Source organism: Triticum urartu, chromosome 5A (assembly GCF_056163025.1).
Source record: "Triticum urartu cultivar PI428250 chromosome 5A, HENAU_Tu73, whole genome shotgun sequence".
NCBI lineage: Eukaryota > Viridiplantae > Streptophyta > Magnoliopsida > Poales > Poaceae > Triticum > Triticum urartu.
In genome coordinates this window covers 436901812-436921788 of record NC_141877.1, presented here as the reverse complement: position 1 = coordinate 436921788, position 19977 = coordinate 436901812, and positions in this window count along the sequence as shown.

Sequence of the window (19977 nt, the reverse complement as noted above, 5' to 3'; positions counted from 1 at the left end):
ATGGATCCCATCTCAGATTTCATGGCCTTCAGCCATTTTGCGGAATCTGGGCTCATCATCGCTTCCTCATAGTTCGTAGGTTCGTCATGGTCAAGTAACATGACTTCCAGAACAGGATTACCGTACCACTCTGGTGCGGATCTTACTCTGGTTGACCTACGAGGTTCGGTAGTAACTTGATCAGAAGTTTCATGATCATCATCATTAGCTTCCTCACTTACTAGTGTAGGAATCACTGGAACTGATTTCAGTGATGAACTACTTTCCAATAAGGGAGAAGGTACAATTACCTCGTCAAGTTCTACTTTCCTCCCACTCACGTCTTTCGAGAGATACTCCTTCTCTAGAAAGGATTCATTCTTAGCAACAAATATCTTGCCTTTGAATCTGTGATAGAAGGTGTACCCAACGGTCTCCTTTGGGTATCCTATGAAGACACATTTCTCCGATTTGGGTTTGAGCTTATCAGGTTGAAGCTTTTTCACAGAAGCATCGCATCTCCAAACTTTAAGAAATGACAACTTGGGTTTCTTGCCAAACCACATTTCATAAGGTGTCGTCTCGACGGATTTAGATGGTGCCCTATTTAACATGAATGCAGCCGTCTCTAAAGCATAACCCCAAAACAATAGTGGTAAATCAGTGAGAGACATCACAGATCGCACCATATCTAATAAAGTACGATTATGACGTTCAGACACACCATTACACTGTGGTGTTACAGGTGGCGTGAGTTGCGAAACTATTCCGCATTGTTTAAAATAAAGTCTAAAATCATAACTCAAATACTCACCTCCATGATCAGATCGTAGAAACTTGATTTTCTTGTTACAATGATTTTCCACTTCACTCTGAAATTGTTTGAACTTTTCAAATGTTTCAGACTTATGTTTCATCAAGTAGATATATCCATATCTGCTCAAATCATCTGTGAAGGTGAGAAAATAACGATATCCGCCGCGAGCTTCAATGTTTATTGGACCACATACATCACTATGTATGATTTCCAATAACTCTGTTGCTCGCTCCATTGTTCTGGAGAATGGAGTTTTAGTCATCTTGCCCATGAGGCATGGTTCGCAAGTGCCAAGTGATTCATAATCAAGTGATTCCAGAAGTCCATCAGAATGGAGTTCCTTCAGGCGCTTTACACCAATATTGAAGGAAATATGCCCTAGAGGCAATAATAAAGTTATTATTTATTTCCTTATATCATGATAAATATTTATTATTCATGTTAGAATTGTATTAATTGGAAACATGATACATGTGTGAATACATAGACAAACAGAGTGTCACTAGTATGCCTCTACTTGACTAGCTCGTTGATCAAAGATGGTTATGTTTCCTAGCCATAGACATAGAGTTGTCATTTGATTAACGAGATCACATCATTAGGAGAATAATGTGATTGACTTGACCCATTCCGTTAGCTTAACACTTGATCGTTTAGTTTGTTGCTATTGTTTTCTTCATGACTTATACATGTTCCTATGACTATGAGATTATGCAACTCCTGTTTACCGGAGGAACACTTTGTGTGCTACCAAACGTCACAACGTAACTGGGTGATTATAAAGGTGCTCTACAGGTGTCTCCGAAGGTAGTTGTTGGGTTGGCGTATTTCGAGATTAGGATTTGTCACTCCAATTGTCGGAGATGTATCTGTGGGCCCACTCGGTAATACACATCACTTAAGCATTGCAAGCATTGCAACTAATGAGTTAGTTGCGGGATGATGTGTTACGGAACGAGTAAAGAGACTTGCCGGTAACGAGATTGAACTAGGTATTGAGATACCGACGATCGAATCTCGGGCAAGTAACATACCGATGACAAAAGGAACAACGTATGTTGTTATGCGGTTTGACCGATAAAGATCTTCGTAGAATATGTAGGAGCCAATATGAGCATCCAGGTTTCGCTATTGGTTATTGACCGGAGACGTGTCTCGGTCATGTCTGCATAGTTCTCGAACCCGTAGGGTCCGCACGCTTAAAGTTTGATGACGGTTATATTATGTGTTTATGGTTTTTGATGTACTGAAGGTAGCTCGGAGTCCCAGATGTGATCATGGACATGACGAGGAGTCTCGAAATGTTCAAGACGTAAAGATCGATATATTGGACGACTATATTTGGATACCGGAATGGTTCCGGGTGAGATCGGGATAATACCGGAGCACTGGGAGGTTATCGGAACCTCCCGGGAGTTATATGGGCCTTAATAGGCTTTAGTACAAAGGAGGGGAAAGGAGCAAGGGAGGGCCTCCCCCCAAGCCCAATCCGAATTGGGAGGGGGGCCGGCCCCCCTTTCCTTCCTCCCTCCTTCCTCTTCCTTCCCTCTCCCTCTCCAAATAGGAAAAGGAGGAGTCCTACTCCCGGTGGGAGTAGTACTCCCCCCTTGGGCGCGCCTCCTCCCCTTGGCCGGCCCTCTCCTTCCCTCCTTTATGTACGGAGGAGAGGGGCACCCCATAGACACAACAATTGATCTCTTGGATCTTTTAGCCGTGTGCGGTGCCCCTCTCCACCATAGTCCACCTCGATAATATGGTAGCGGTGCTTAGGCGAATCCCTGCGACGGTAGAACATCAACATCGTCACCACGCCGTCATGCTGACGAAACTCTCCCTCAAAGCTCGGCTGGATCAGAGTTCGAGGGACGTCATCGAGTTGAATGTGTGCAGAACTCGGAGGTACCGTGCGTTCGGTACTTGATCGGTCGGATCATGAATACGTACGACTACATCAACCGCGTTGTGCTAATGCTTCTGCTTTCGGTCTACGAGGGTACGTGGACACACTCTCCCCTCTCATTGCTATGCATCACCATGATCTTGCGTGTGCGTAGGAATTTTTTTGAAATTAGTACGTTCCCCAACAGTGGCATCTGAGCCAGGTTTTATGTGTTGATGTTATATGCACGAGTAGAACACAAGTGAGTTGTGGGCGATACAAGTAATACTGCTTACCAACATGTCATACTTTGGTTCGGCGGTATTGTTGGATGAAGCGGCCCAGACCGACATTACGCGTACGCTTACGCGAGACTGGTTCTACCGACGTGCTTTGCACACAGGTGGCTGGCGGGTGTCAGTTTCTCCAACTTTAGTTGAACCGAGTGTGGCTACGCCCGGTCCTTGAGAAGGTTAAAACAGCACTAACTCGATGAACTATCGTTGTGGTTTTGATGCGTAGGTAAGAACGGTTGTTGCTCAGCCCGTAGCAGCCACCTAAAACTTGCAACAACAAAGTAGAGGATGTCTAACTTGTTTTTGCAGGGCATGTTGTGATGTGATATGGTCAAGACATGATGCTCTATTTTATTGTATGAGATGATCATGTTTTGTAACCGAGTTATCGGCAACTGGCAGGAGCCATATGGTTGTCGCTTTATTGTATGCAACGCAATCGCCCTGTAATTGATTTACTTTATCACTAAGCGGTAGCGATAGTCGTAGAAGCAATAGTTGGCGAGACGACAACAACGCTACAATGGAGATCAAGGTGTCGCGCCGGTGACGATGGTGATTGAGGGAGTCCTGGATTAGGGGGTATCCGGACAACCGGATTATATCCTTTGGCCGGACTGTTGTACTATGAAGATACAAGATTGAAGACTTCGTCCCGTGTCCGGATGGGACTCTACTTGGCGTGGAAGGCAAGCTAGGCAATACGGATATGTATATCTCCTCCTTTGTAACCGACCTTGTGTAACCCTAGCCCCCTCCAGTGTCTATATAAACCGGAGGGTTTTAGTCCGTAGGACAACATACAATCATACCATAGGCTAGCTTCTAGGGTTTAGCCTCTCCGATCTCGTGGTAGATCAACTCTTGTACTACTCATATTATCAAGAATAACCAAGCAGGATGTAGGGTTTTACCTCCATCAAGAGGGCCCGAACCTGGGTAAAACATCGTGTCCCCTGCCTCCTGTTACCATCCACCTTAGACGCACAGTTCGGGACCCCCTACCCGAGATCCGCCGGTTTCGACACCGACATTGGTGCTTTCATTGAGAGTTCCACTGTGCCGTCGCCGTAAGGAAGGATGCCTCGTCTCGTTGTTAAAAACAACATTACCGCCGGAGGAGCCCTGGCTGTTGGCCAAACTCTCCGGCTTGGCAGTTTCATCATGACCGCCAGTTCGGCCGCTGCATCGATGATGACTTCTTGGGTCATCAAAAACAGCCTCCACGTCAGCTCGAAATTCGCTGAGCAGATGGATCCAATGGAGCTCTCTTCCCTAAACGAGCTCTTGGATCGTATCGCCGCCTTGGGAGTCACTACAGACTATGTTCGGATTGGGCTTAAACCCGATCAATGGGAGATTAATTCTCCACCGGTCACCCATCATATTGCGGTGGTGGAGGAACAATGCGGCGATTCTTCCTCTATCTTGAGGACTAGCTATGTTCGGATTCCTGAGCTCTCCGAGCCGGATACCCGTTTACGGGAGGACATCACCCAAGCCCTGAACCTAGAGTCAGGCAGCGGGCCAGACTTATCGGGCAACACTCCGGAATCTGAGCTTCCAAGATTGGAAACTCCTCGGCCCCTGGGTCTTAGATCGGGTAGGGGTTCGGACTCAAATCCACCTACCCACCCAGACATAAATGATCTTTCCCACATCAGGCAAGAGCCCCATGAAACAGTACATCATTATTGGGCCTGATTCCTCCTCGTGATGAACAAGGTTAAGGATTGTCGCGAGGAAGACACAGCCTCATTTTTCTGCAATAATTGCATGGACAAGGGAATCCTTAACGCCTTATGTCGCCGTGACATATCACGCTTTGCTGACTTAGCGTCGATAGTATGAAAGTACTGTGCGATGGAAAGCGCCTGGAAAACCGAAACGAAATTTTGGGATAATCCGGCTCGGAATATACACCCGGTCCGAAATAAAAGGGTGCACTATCATAAGACACCCGAGTTAGTTATAAAGAAACAAAAACCCTCTACAGGGCATGGAACCGTATTGGAGGGATGGCTCAACGGCCCCTGCAAAATCCATAGTACATCGGATACCATACCAACACACAGCCTTAGAGCATGTTGGATACTCCGGTAGGTGGCCAAAAGTGGTGAGGATCTTCTCATCCCAAATGCCATAGAGCACCATCCCGTGGATAACAATACGGTATTAACAGTCTTTGAAACCTTCACATCAAATAATAGGCACAAGCGAACACTCCGCAGCCTCGCCGAAATCCGCCACGTAGCAGCAATGAATCCATGGAGTGACACGGCTATTACCTTCAATGCCAGTGACGAACCTAAATTCCGAACAGCCCGAGCACCAGCTGCACTGGTCCTCAGTCCATTTGTGGACGGCTTTCGACTCACCAAAGTACTCATGGACGACTGTAGTGGATTAAACCTCATCTATGAGGAAACTCTTCAAAAAATGGAAATAGACCGGAACCACATTGAGCAAAGCAGCACAACCTTCAGAGGAATCATCCCCAGTCAGGAAGCACGCTGTGCTGGGAAAATCACACTAGATGTGGTATTCGGCACGCCGGAGAACTATAGGTTCGAAGAAATTACATTCCAAGTGGCCCCGTTCAGCAGTGGATACCACACCCTTTTAGGACGGGAGACGTTCGTGATATTCCAAGCCATACCCCATTATGGGTACATGAAGTTCAAAATGCCCGAGCCCAACGGAATCATCACTCTCGCTAGTGATCCGGACACAGCACTCCGCGCCGAAAACAAAATAGCCGCATTGGCCCTCGAGGCATTATCTGAAGCCCTTTCGGCCGAGGAATTAACTGCGCTACGCTCCACAGTGGACAGGGACGACGTGATACTTGACAAGAGATCCAAGTCCACCTCTTTTAAACCAGCGGATGAAATCGTCAAATTCCAAGTCCACCCATCGGACCCTACAAAAACAGCCTCCATCGGGGCACAGTTAAACCCCGCCGTGGACGCCGCACTACGAGAGTTCCTGTGTGAGAATTGGGACATATTCGACTGGCACCCCTCAGACATGCCAGGAATCCCGCGCAGGCTGGCCGAGCACAGCCTCAATATCCTAAAGGATTCAAGCCGGTAAGCAGGCTCTTCAGCGTTTCTCCGAACCTAAGAGACAAGCTATGGGAGAGGAACTAGCCAAGTTATTGGAGGCCGGATTCATTAGAGAAATAAAACATCTGGACTGGCTAGCGAACCTGGTGATGGTACCAAAGAAGGACAAATCCTGGCGCCTATGTGTCGATTTCAAGGACCTCAACAAGGCTTGCCCAAAGGATCCCTTCCCCCTCCCCGACATTGATCAAATTATCGATGCTACCGCAGGACACGAGTCATTTTATTTCCTCGATGCATACTCTGGCTACCACCAAATCAAGATGGCGGAGTCCGATCAAGCCGCAACGACATTTATCACACTATACGGCCCCTTCTGTTTCAACACAATGCCTTTTGGGCTCAAAAACGCCGGTGCAACATATCAGCGCATGATTCAGACATGTCTGGAGAAACAGATCGGCAAAACAGTAGAGGCATACGTAGATGATGTGGTCGTCAAAACCAAACACGTCGACTCTCTAATAGGCGACTTGAGGCTCACATTCGACAACCTCCGGACATACGACATCAAGCTCAATCCGGAAAAATGCATTTTCGGCGTACCAGCCGGAAAGCTCCTAGGCTTCATTGTCTCTAGTAGAGGAATTGAAGCTAATCTGGCCAAAATCCGAGCTTTGTCATAGTTGGCTACCCCAACAGACCTCAAACAAATCCAGAAATTAACTGGATGTGTGGCGGCTCTAAGCCGCTTTATCTCCCGCTTAGGAGAAAAGGCATTACCCCTTTATCACCTCCTTCGGCGCACTGAACACTTCGAGTGGACGGACGCTGCCACAGCCGGATTGGAAGAAATAAAGCCATACTGGCAACCAACCCAATCCTGGCCGCACCAAACATTGGCGAACCAATGCTGTTATACATTGCGGCAACTCATCAGGTCGTAAGCGCAGTGCTCGTCGTCGAATGAGAAGCGGACGGACATAAATTCCCTCTTCAAAAGCCGGTATATTATGTATCCACTGTCCTCACTCCATGCAAATCACGGTACCCACATTATCAAAAGATAGCCTATGCGGTATTCATGGCATCCCGAAAGCTACGACACTACTTTCAAGAGTGTTCGATTACAGTAGCCTCGGAAGTGCCACTTAATGACATTATAAATAACCACGACGCCATAGGCCGGATTGCCAAATGGGCCATTGAGCTCCTCCCGTTCGACATAACATACAAACCTCGGTGAGCCATTAAATCGCAAGTATTGGCCGACTTTGTCGCCGAATGGACGGAAGCCGAACTCCCTAAAGAGTACGACGCATACTCCAATTGGATCATGCACTTCGACGGCTCCAAAATGTTGGCTGGTCTGGGGGCTGGCGTCGTCCTGACGTCCCCAACCGGAGATATAGTTCAATATACTGCAGATACTGTATACAGACTCCAACAACGCAGCCGAATACGAAGCCCTGTTACATGGTCTTCGGATGGCAGTTTCCATGGGCATTCAACACCTGGAGGTGCGTGGGCATTCGAACCTCGCAATATTCCAAATAAATGGAGACTTGGATGCCAAGGATCCGAAGATGGCAGCCTATCGAAACACCGTCCTAAAGATGTTAGCTTGGTTCGAGGGGCTCGAATTTCACCATGTGGCTCGGGAAAACAATCAGGCGGCGGATATCCTCGCCCGCATCGGCGCAAAACGCGATGCGGTCCCCCCCAACATCTTTTTGGAGAGGTTGTTTAAGCCATCCGTGGTATGGGAAGGGGACACCGGTAACAATAGTCCGGACCCGGCCAAAATGCCCGATACCGAACACTCTGACATAATCGGAGGCTCTGCCACCGAAATAACACATTCAGCCCACGTAATAATGGCCACCATTGCCCTGTGGATAGAACCATTCCTGGCCTATCTAACTAGATAGGAACTTCCCGAGGACCAAACTGAGGCACGCTGCATAGTGCGGCGATCTAAAGCCTACAGGGTCCACGAGGGAGAGCTGTATAAAAAAAGCACTACCGGAGTCCTTCAAAGGTGCATCTCCGAAGAGGGAGGGCGGAAGCTTTTGGCAGAAATTCACGCCGGACTCAGCGGCCACCACGCCGCAGCCCGGGCCCTTGTAAGCAAGGCCTTCCGTACATGTTTTTATTGGCCGACGGCCCGGGCAGACGCACATGACTTGGCCCAACGCCGCGTCGGTTGCCAGCTTTTTGCAAACCAAAGCCATATGCCACCCACCACCCTCCAAACAATCCCCATTACCTGGCCTTTCGCGGTCTGGGGGCTTGACATGGTTGGACCCCTTAAAGGGGGAACCCATAAGAAAAAAATACTTACTGGTCATGGTGGATAAATTCACCAAATGGATAGAAGCCAAACCTATTAAAACAGCTAAATCTGGACCGGTGATAGACTTCATATCCGGGGTTGTACACCGTTATGGCGTCCCCCACAGCATCATCACTAACAACGACACGAACTTCACGGCCGACGAGGTAAAACTCTGGTGCAGCAACATGGGCATCAAGCTCGATTATGCTTCCGTCTATCACCCACAAACCAACGGCCAAGTCGAGCGAGCAAATGGTCTTATCATGAGCGGCATTAAACCCAGATTAGTACGATCCTTAAAGGAGTCTAACATGCACTGGGTAGAGGAGCTCGACTCCGTACTCTGGGGGCTGCGGACCACGCCGAATTGTACTACCGGATATACACCCTTCTTTATGGTGTACGGCGCAGAGGCAGTTCTGCCCTACGACATAATTCATGACTCACCTCGAGTGCGCATGTACGAAGAAAGAGAAGCCGAGCTCGATCGGCAGGACAGTCTGGACACCCTGGAGGAGGAGCGCGACGTGGAAAAAGCCCGTTCCGCATTCTATCAGCAACAGGCTCGCAGATACCAAAGCAGAGAAGTACGGGCCAAAACTTATAACGTTGGCGAGTTAGTCCTACGCCTGCCGGAGAAGAAAAAGACCAAGCTCGAGCCCAAATTGGAAGGTCCCTTCATTATTAACCAAGTTCTGACCGGTGGAGCGTACCGTCTGCGGGATGCATCGAATAATCGACTTGAGCTGAACCCATGGAACGCCGCCAGGCTCCGAAGATTCTACGCCTAGCGCCGGACTCTATGTTCGTCTCCTTCCTCTGTCCATTTTTTGCATATACATTATCTGTCCTTTTCTCTTTCTTTCTTTTTATTCTTTCTCAAGGCCTTCAAGGGCCAACTTGTGCCTCGCTTGCACACTATAGACGCGCTAACCGCGCTCATTATACCTGGGGGCTTCTTACACAGAAGCTTAATTATCTATCCGGGCTTCATGCCCCACACATGTGTTATTCTTCCGCATGTACCTTTTCTTCGCCATTATATGCATCGATATGACTTAAGTTTTGGCCAAGCTGGGTTGCCTGGCTCTTGTATTTATGCCCTACGTTCCCGTTAATTCGGCTAGGGCATAAGGGGAGCACCTCTGCGATTGTTACTGCCGGATCAGCCGGATGTGTACCTCAGAGTGGGTGAAGCCGAAAGCTAGCGTTCTTAAGGGAATATTCGGTCGGTGAACAAAAGATGATTCTTATTTATTTTCCATATGTGCCCCCAGATGTTTTTGCCTGCATTTCCTATCGCAGTCCGGACATGCACTTTAGGGCATGCGTACCCAGGGAAAGGAACCCCTAATGGAACTATTCTCCCTGGAAGATGTTTCTTACTACCCATGTAATATAACATAACTAGTTGGGTACTTGTCTGTTCAAGCACTAATGACCCCTATGCCTGGTCTCCACGCATACCCCGGTTCTTATATAACTGAGCGGGTATTCGGACACACTCCGGACTATCGGGTCCCGAGGTTGAAGCGAAAAGGTCCGCCATGACAGATGATTTACAATCTGGCTAGAAGGCATTATACATGTCACTTTAATTACATAGTCATGTAGACTGACTAAATTCCTCTTCTATACCATCCAACAGGCTATCTAGCCTACAATCCTTTTGGGAATACTTTGCGGCTAATTCTACTTGCCCATACACTAAGCTAACGGGGATATCTTTCCCATCGGGCCCCACAGGTCTGACCTCGGCCATGTGGTTTGGGTCAGTCTTGGTATACCGCGTCTTCACCATGGCCCAGGCTTTCTTGGCACCTTGATGGCAGGCTGATATCTTCCATAGTCGGAAGCGCCGCCGTGATCCCTTGAGCTTCTCTGCAAGCTCTCCAATGCCTTCTGGCAGGGAGACTGATGGCCACAAGGCCTTGGCAATACCTTGCATCACCTGCCGAACTTGTTCGTGCAGTTGTGAGAGCTCGGATAGAAGATCACCCGCAGACCCGGGCATCTCCTCCGCGGGACGACCCGTTAGCATACCTGCAAACATAACTCTGTTAGCCGGATTCTCCGCCACACCCTTTTTAATGGTTCGTTCAAGCACTTACTGAAAATGCCGCGTCGAAGCCGCTTATTCTCCTTCTCGGAGTCCGCAAGCTAGGCTCGAACATGTTTCAGTTCCATGCTCAGCTTGGTATTGGCGTCTTGGAGATTGTTTTTCTCTCGCCTGACCTCAGTCAGCACGTGTTCACCAGCCTTTAGCTGTCGTACGACATGCTGGTCCTTTGGATTCTCTCTGGATTCATCTACAATATCTATTGTTAGATCTGCAGCCACGCCGCACGCTATATGGTACCTATAATTCTTTGAAACAAATGTTACCAGCTAGGGACTTTTTAGGTTCCTTCAATGCGGCAACGGTGGTCCAAAGTTGGGTCTTGCATTCCTCCAGCTCCTGTGACAGTCGAGTATTCTTCTCTGTGAGAACCTGCACAATAGATGATCCTTAAATTAGTTCTGCTAACTGTTTCATGTCTCAGGGGCTACTGATACATATAATCGTCAGATTTGCTTACCCGTACATCCCTTACATACTGGTCCATGGCTCTGGCGAGACCATTTTGAGCAGCATGGAGGTACGCGTCTCCAGAATTGAAGGCATCAAACGCCTCTAGTGAGAAGCAAGCGTCACAGAGTATGGCCCGGCGACGCCTATGATTCATGGCGCTCTCCACTTCTGAATTTGTAGCGGATAGTCTATCCGCATCCTCTGTAGGGGGAGTATCCGGCGTCCGCCCCATGTCGGCTTCCGCCTCTATGTCCGGCCCCGGAGCCCGACTGGTGGAAGCATGATCGGCAACCTCACCGGACATATTCCGGCGAGTGTTTTTTATGTTAAAGAAACATGGACGTCATTACATTTTGAGAAAGACGACAACCACGGAGCGGGGTTTTTGTCATACCTCTGCGCCGGCGTCTCCGTCCGGACCGCCTTCCTTTTTGGCCCGGCCTCTTGTTGACGAGTTGCTGCGGGTTCGGCACGGTGTCCCGAATGCCTTCCCTGTAAAACACCATATGTATATGGTAGGTGAAGTATCTAAAAGGGGATCCTAGTTTTCGGAGTTGGGATTTTGGTTTTTCTTACAAGCGACGCAGGGAGCATTCCGGGATAGTCGGCCGTAATGGCCACCATGGCGTCATCACAACTCAATTGATAGAACTGTCAGTCTATCAGCTCCACGAATATGTCCGGATCTTCTTCGAGTCCGGGACCGAGGGCCCGGTCGGGGTCCTCTGGTTGTGGGGATGGACTGTTGACCTCCTTTATGGCTTTTCGCAGTTCCTGCCGTAAAATGGCAGGGTGAGTACCTGCAACAAAGAATGCGGGAAGAATGGAAGTAAGGAGATATAACTCACCCAGCTTGGAGGGTTGTACATGGAGAATCCATCCCGTGGTTTCATGCAGATGAACTCCTCTTCCTCTCCCTTGAACAGCTCAGACATGATTTTTGCTAAAGCAGTAGCGTTGTCCGGACCCTTGCGTCCGAACGGGTGGCATCGTCTTCCCCGTTAAAACACCACAAGGGGTGCCCTCGATATTGAAGTGGCTGTACTCCCCGCATTATGCATATTGACATAACCTCAATTATTGTCAATCCTGATTGAGCCAACGCTTTGATCCGGTTCATCAGGTAAAGGACTTCTCTGTTGTCTTCCTCCTGGGGGATCCGAGGGCGCCAGCTTCGGCATTTCTTCAGAGGAGCATTGTTGAACTCAGGTAGACCCCGCCGAATAGGGTCCGGAAGGGGGTCGTCCTCCATATAAAACCATTCCGAAGGCCAGTCCTCGGACGTCTTCTTCGGAGTACCGGATAGGTATCCGGTTTCGGTGATGCGCCATATTTAGGCTCCGCCCACTTGATAAAGTGACCCCTCCTGTGTGCGGGGGACGAGGCAAAATAACCTTTTCCACAGCTCGAAATGAGCCTCGCAGCCCAGGAATAACTCGCAGAGGGCAACATAGCCGGCGATGTGGAATATGGAGGCCGGGGTAAAATTATGCAATTGGAGGCCGTAAAACTCCAGGAGCCCGCGGAGGAACGGATGAATTGGAAATCCAAGTCCCCTTAATAAGTAAGGAACAAGGCATACCCGCTCCCCGTGGAGGGGCTGGGGAAGCCCTCCGCTTGCTCCCCGCCATTGTAGGTGGCGAGCCCGGCTCGGACGGGAACCATATACGCTGGAGGGAGAAATCCCTTAGTCTGTAGTTCGACTAATCGACTGTGTGGGATAGAACACCTCTCCCAATCACCGGGCTTAGGGCTACAGGGGCGGGAGGAGGAGCTGCGAAGGTCGGCCATGCTGGAATGGATTTTTCCGAAGCACGCTCCGATGGATTCTCGCTGGGGGAGGATGGTATGGATTGGATCTAAGAATCCCCATCCCTTTAATAGACAATTTATTTATCTGGCTAGGGGGGCGAATGTAAAAACACCCTGGCTCCTCGTATTCATTCGACGCATGGAAGATAGCCCTTATTGGGCGCAGAAGCCAAGAGGTCCAACATTTATGGGGATGGACACTGCCTAATAAACATTTGAAATTTGGAGAAGAACCCGCCTTGCAATGCCGAAGACAATACTGCGTGTCGGACTCATCGTCATTGAAGCCTGGTTTGGGGGCTACTGAGGGAGTCCTGGATTAGGGGGTATCCGGACAACCGGATTATATCCTTTGGTCGGACTGTTGGACTATGAAGATACAACATTGAAGACTTCGTCCCGTGTCCGGATGGGACTCTACTTGGCGCGGAAGGCAAGCTAGGCAATACGGATATGTATATCTCCTCCTTTGTAACCGACCTTGTGTAACCGTAGCCCCCTCTGGTGTCTATATAAACCGGAGGGTTTTAGTTCGTAGGACAACATACAATCATACCATAGGCTAGCTTCTAGGGTTTAGCCTCTCCGATCTCGTGGTAGATCAACTCTTGTACTACTCATATTATCAAGAATAATCAAGCAGGACGTAGGGTTTTACCTCCATCAAGAGGGCCCGAACCTGGGTAAAACATCGTGTCCCCTGCCTCCTGTTACCATGCGCCTTAGACGCACAGTTTTGGACCCCCTACCCGAGATCCGCCGGTTTCGACACCGACAGTGATCATGACGGTGCTTCGGAGATGGAGATCACAAGCACAAGATGATGATGGCCATATCATATCACTTATATTGATTGCATGTGATGTTTATATTTTATGCATCTTATTTTGCTTTGTTTGACGGTAGCATTACAAGATGATCTCTCACTAAATTTCAAGATAAAAGTGTTCTCCCTGAGTATGCACCGTTGCCAAAGTTCGTCGTGCCCAGACACCACATGATGATCGGGTGTGATTACGTCCATCTACAACGGGTGCAAGCCAGTTTTGCACACGCGGAATACTCAGGTTAAACTTGACGAGCCTAGCATATGCAGATATGGCCTCGGAACACTGAGACCGAAAGGTCGAGCTTGAATCATATATTATATATGATCAACATAGTGATGTTCACCATTGAAAACTACTCCATTTCACGTGATGATCGGTTATGGTTTAGTTGATTTGGATCACGTGATCACTTAGATGATTAGAGGGATGTCTATCTAAGTGGGAGTTCTTAAGTAATATGATTAATTGAACTTACATTTATCATGAAATTAGTACCTGATAGTATTTTGCATGTCTATGTTTGTTGTAGATAGATGGCTCGTGCTGTTGTTCCGTTGAATTTTAATGCGTTCCTTGAGAAAGCAAAGTTGAAAGATGATGGTAGCAATTACACGGACTAGGTCCGTAACTTGAGGATTATCCTCATTGTTGCATAGAAGAATTACATCCTGGAAGCACTGCTAAGTGCCAAACCTACTGCAGGAGCAACATCAGATGTTATGAACACCTAGCAAAGCAAAGCTGATGACTACTCGATAGTTCAGTATGCCATGCTTTACGGCTTAGAACCGGGACTTCAATGACATTTTGAACGTCATCGAGCATATGAGATGTTCCAGGAGTTGAAGTTAATATTTCAAGCAAATGCCCGGATTGAGAGATATGAAGTCTCCAATAAGTTCTATAGCTGCAAGATGGAGGAGAATAGTTCTTTCAGTGAGCATATACTCAAAATGTTTGGGTATCATAATCACTTGACTCAACTGGGAGTTAATCTTCCTGTTGATAGTGTCATTGACGGAGTTCTTCAATCACTGCCACCAAGCTACAAGAGCTTCGTGATGAACTATAATATGCAAGGGATGACTAAGACAATTCCCAAGCTCTTTGCAGTGCTAAAGGCTACGGAGGTAGAAATCAAAAAGGAGCATCAAGTGTTGATGGTCAATAAGACCGCCAGTTTTAAGAAAATGGGCAAAGGGAAGAAGAAGGGGAACTTCAAGAAGAACAGCAAACAAGTTGCTGCTCAGGAAAAGAAACCTAAGTCTGGACCTAAGCCTGAGACTGAGTTATTCTACTGCAAACAGACTGGTCACTAGAAGCGGAACTGCCCCAAGTATTTGGCGGATAAGAAGGATGGCAAGGTGAACAAAGGTATATGATATACATGTTATTGATGTGTACCTTACTAATGCTCGCAGTAGCACCTGGGTATTTGATACTGGTTCTGTTGCTAATATTTGCAACTCGAAACAGGGACCACGGATTAAGCGAACACTGGTTAAGGACAAGGTGACAATGCGTGTGGGAAATGGTTCCAAAGTTGATGTGATCGCCATCGGCACACTACCTCTACATCTACCTTCGGGATTAGTTTTAGACCTAAATAATTGTTATTTGGTGCCAGCGTTGAGCATGAACATTATATCTGGATCTTGTTTAATGCGAGACGGTTATTCATTTAAATCTGAGAATAATGGTTGTTCTATTTATATGAGTAATACCTTTTATGGTCATGCACCCTCGAAGAGTGGTCTATTTTTAATGAATCTCGATAGTAGTGATACACATATTCATAATGTTGAAGCCAAAAGATGCAGAGTTGATAATGATAGTGCAACTTATTTGTGGCACTGCCGTTTAGGTCATATTGGTATAAAGCGCATGAAGAAACTCCATACTGATGGACTTTTGGAATCACTTGATTATGAATCACTTGGTACTTACGAACCATGCCTCATGGGCAAGATGACTAAAATGCCATTCTCCGGAACTATGGAGCGAGCAACTGATTTGTTGGAGATCATACATACTGATATATCTGGTCCAATGAATGTTGAGGCTCGCGGCGGGTATTGTTATTTTCTCACCTTCACAGATGATTTAAGCAGATATGGGTATATCTACTTAATGAAACATAAGTCTGAAACATTTGAAAAGTTCAATGAATTTCAGAGTGAAGTTGAAAATCATCGTAACAAGAAAATAAAGTTTCTACAATCTGATCGTGGAGGAGAATATTTGAGTTACGAGTTTGGTCTACATTTGAAACAATGCGGAATAGTTTCACAACTCACGCCACCCGGAACACCACAGCGTAATGGTGTGTCCGAACGTCCTAATCGTACTTTACTAGATATGGTGCGATCTATGATGTCTCTTACTGATTTACCGCTATCATTTTGGGGTTATGCTTTAGAGACAGCCGCATTCATGTTAAATAGGGCACCATCAAAAATCCGTTGAGACGACACCTTATGAACTATGGTTTGGCAAGAAACCAAAGTTGTCGTTTCTTAAAGTTTGGGGATGCGATGCTTATGTGAAAAAGCTTCAACCTGATAAGCTCGAACCCAAATCGGAGAAATGTGTCTTCATAGGATACCCATAGGAAACTGTTGGGTACACCTTCTATCACAGATCCGAGGGCAAGACATTCATTGCTAAGAATGGATCCTTTCTAGAGAAGGAGTTTCTCATGAAAGAAGTGAGTGGGAGGAAAGTAGAACTTGATGAGGTAACTGTACCTGCTGCCTTATTGGAAAGTAGTTCATCACAGAAACCGGTTCGTGTGACATCTACACCAATCAGTGAGGAAGTTAATGATGATGATCATGAAACTTCAGATCAAGTTGTTACTGAACCTCGTAGGTCAACCAGAGTAAGATCCGCACCAGAGTGGTACGGTAATCCTATTCTGGAGGTTATGTTGCTAGACCATGACGAACATACGAACTATGAAGAAGCGATGGTGAGCCCAGATTCCGCAAAATGGCTTGAAGCCATGAAATCTGAGATGGGATCCATGTATGAGAACAAAGTGTGGACTTTGGTTGACTTGCCCGATGATCGGCAAGCCATCGGAAATAAATGGATCTTCAAGAAGAAGACTGACGCTGATGGTAATGTTACTGTCTATAAAGCTCGACTTGTTGCAAAAGGTTTTCGACAAGTTCAAGGGATTGACTACGATGAGACCTTCTCACCCGTAGCGATGCTTAAGCCTGTCCGAATCATGTTAGCAATTGCCGCATTTTACGATTATAAAATTTGGCAAATGGATGTCAAAACTGCATTCCTGAATGGATTTCTGAAGAAGAGTTGTATATGATGCAACCGGAAGGTTTTGTCGATCCAAAGGGAGCTAACAAAGTGTGCAAGCTCCAGCGACCCATTTATGGACTGGTGCAAGCCTCTCGGAGTTGGAATAAACGTTTTGATAGTGTGATCAAAGCATATGGTTTTATACAGACTTTTGGAGAAGCCTGTATTTACAAGAAAGTGAGTGGGAGCTCTATAGCATTTCTGATATTATATGTGGATGACATATTGTTGATTGGAAATGATATAGAATTTTTGGATAGCATAAAAGGATATTTTAATAAGAGTTTTTCAATGAAAGACCTCGGTGAAGCTGCTTATATATTGGGCATCAAGATCTATAGAGATAGATCGAGACGCTTAATTGGACTTTCACAAAGCACATACCTTGACAAAGTTTTGAAGAAGTTCAAAATGCATCAACCAAAGAAAGGGTTCTTGCCTGTGTTACAAGGTGTGAAGTTGAGCAAGACTCAATGCCCGAGCACTTCAGAAGATAGAGAGAAAATGAAAGATGTTCCCTATGCTTCAACAATAGGCTCTATCATGTATGCAATGCTGTGTACCAGACCTGATGTGTGCCTTGCTATTAGTTTAGCAGGGAGGTACCAAAGTAGTCCAGGAGTGGATCACTGGACAGCGGTCAAGAACATCCTGAAATACCTAAAAAGTACGAAGGATATGTTTCTCGTTTATGGAGGTGACAAAGAGCTCGTCGTAAATGGTTACGTCGATGCAAGCTTTGACACTGATCCGAACGATTCTAAATCGCAAACTGGATACGTGTTTTTAATAAACGGTGGAGCTGTCAGTTGGTCCAGTTCTAAACAAAGCGTCGTAGCGGGATCTAAATGTGAAGCAGAGTACATAGCCGCTTCGGAAGCAGCAAATGAAGGAGTCTGGATGAAGGAGTTCATATCCGATCTAGGTGTCATACCTAGTGCATCGGGTCCAATGAAAATCTTTTGTGACAATACTGGTGTAATTGCTTTGGCAAAGGAATCTAGATTTCACAAGAGAACCAAGCACATCAAGAGACGCTTCAACTCCATCCGGTATCAAGTCCAGGTGGGAGACATAGAGATTTGCAAGATACATACGGATCTGAATGTTGCAGACCCGTTGACTAAGCCTATTCCACGAGTAAAACATGATCAACACCAAGGCTCCATGTGTGTTAGAATCATTACTATGTAATCTAGATTATTGACTCTAGTGCAAGTGGGAGACTGAAGGGAATATGCCCTAGAGGCAATAATAAAGTTATTATTTATTTCCTTATATCATGATAAATGTTTATTATTCATGCTAGAATTGTATTAACCGGAAACAAGATACATGTGTGAATACATAGACAAACAGAGTGTCACTAGTATGCCTCTACTTGACTAGCTCGTTGATTAAAGATGGTTATGTTTCCTAGCCATAGACAAAGAGTTGTCATTTGATTAACGGGATCACATCATTAGGAGAATAATGTGATTGACTTGACCCATTCCGTTAGCTTAGCACTTGATCGTTTAGTTTGTTGCTATTGCTTTCTTCATGACTTATACATGTTCCTACGACTATGAGATTATGCAACTCCCGTTTACCGGAGGAACACTTTGTGTGCTACCAAACGTCACAACGTAACTGGGTGATTATAAAGGTGCTCTACAGGTGTCTCCGAAGGTACTTGTTGGGTTGGCATATTTCGAGATTAGGATTTGTTACTCCGATTGTCGGAGAGGTATCTCTGGGCCCACTCGGTAATATACATCACTTAAGCCTTGCAAGCATTGCAACTAATAATTTAGTTGCGGGATGATGTGTTACAGAATGAGTAAAGAGACTTGCCGGTAACGAGATTGAACTAGGTATTGAGATACCGACGATCGAATCTCAGGCATGTAACATACCGATGACAAAAGGAACAACGTATGTTGTTATGCGGTTTGACCGATAAAGATCTTCGTAGAATATGTAGGAGCCAATATGAGCATTCAGGTTCCGCTATTGGTTATTGACCGGAGATGTGTCTCGGTCATGTCTGCATAGTTCTCGAACCCGTAGGGTCCGCACGCTTAAAGTTCGATAACACTTATATTATGAGTTTATGGTTTTTGATGTACCGAAGGTAGTTCGGAGTCCCGGATGTGATCATGGACATGATGAGGAGTCTCGAAATGTTCGAGACATAAAGGTCGATATGTTGGACGACTATATTTGGATACCGGAATGGTTCCGGGTGAGATCGGGCTAATACCGGAGCACCGGGAGGTTATCGGGACCTCCCGGGAGGTATATGGGCCTTAATGGGCTTTAGTAGAAAGGAGGGGAAAGGAGAAAGGGAGGGGGCGCCCCCCAAGCCCAATCCGAATTGGGAGGGGCGGCGGCCCCCCTTTCCTTCCCCCCTCCTTCCTCTTCCTTCCCTCTCCCTCTCCAAATAGGAAAAGGAGGAGTCCTACTCCCATCGGGCGCGCCTCCTCCCCTTGGCCGGCCCTCTCCTCCCCTCCTTTATATATGGAGGAGAGGGGCACCCCATAGACACACCAATTGATCTCTTGAATCTTTTAGCAGTGTGCGGTGCCCCTCTCCACCATAGTCCACCACGATATTATTGTAGGGGTGCTTAGGCGAAGCCCTGCGACGGTAGAACATCAATATCGTCACCACGCCGTCGTGCTGACGGAACACTCCCTCAAAGCTCGGCTGGATCGGAGTTCGAGGGACATCATCGAGTTGAACGTGTGCAGAACTCGGAGGTACCATGCGTTCGGTACTTGATCGATCGGATCGTGAAGACGTACGACTACATCAACCGTGTTGTGCTAACGCATCCGCTTTCGGTCTATGAGGGTACGTGGACACACTTTCCCCTCTCGTTGCTATGCATCACCATGATCTTGCATGTGCATAGGAATTTTTTTGAAATTACTACGTTCCCCAACAAATATGACCTAAACGGCAGTGCCATAAATAAGTTGCACTATCATTATCAACTCTGGATCTTTTGGCTTCAATACTATGAACATGTGTATCACTACTATCAAGATTTAGTAAAAATAGACCACTCATCAAGG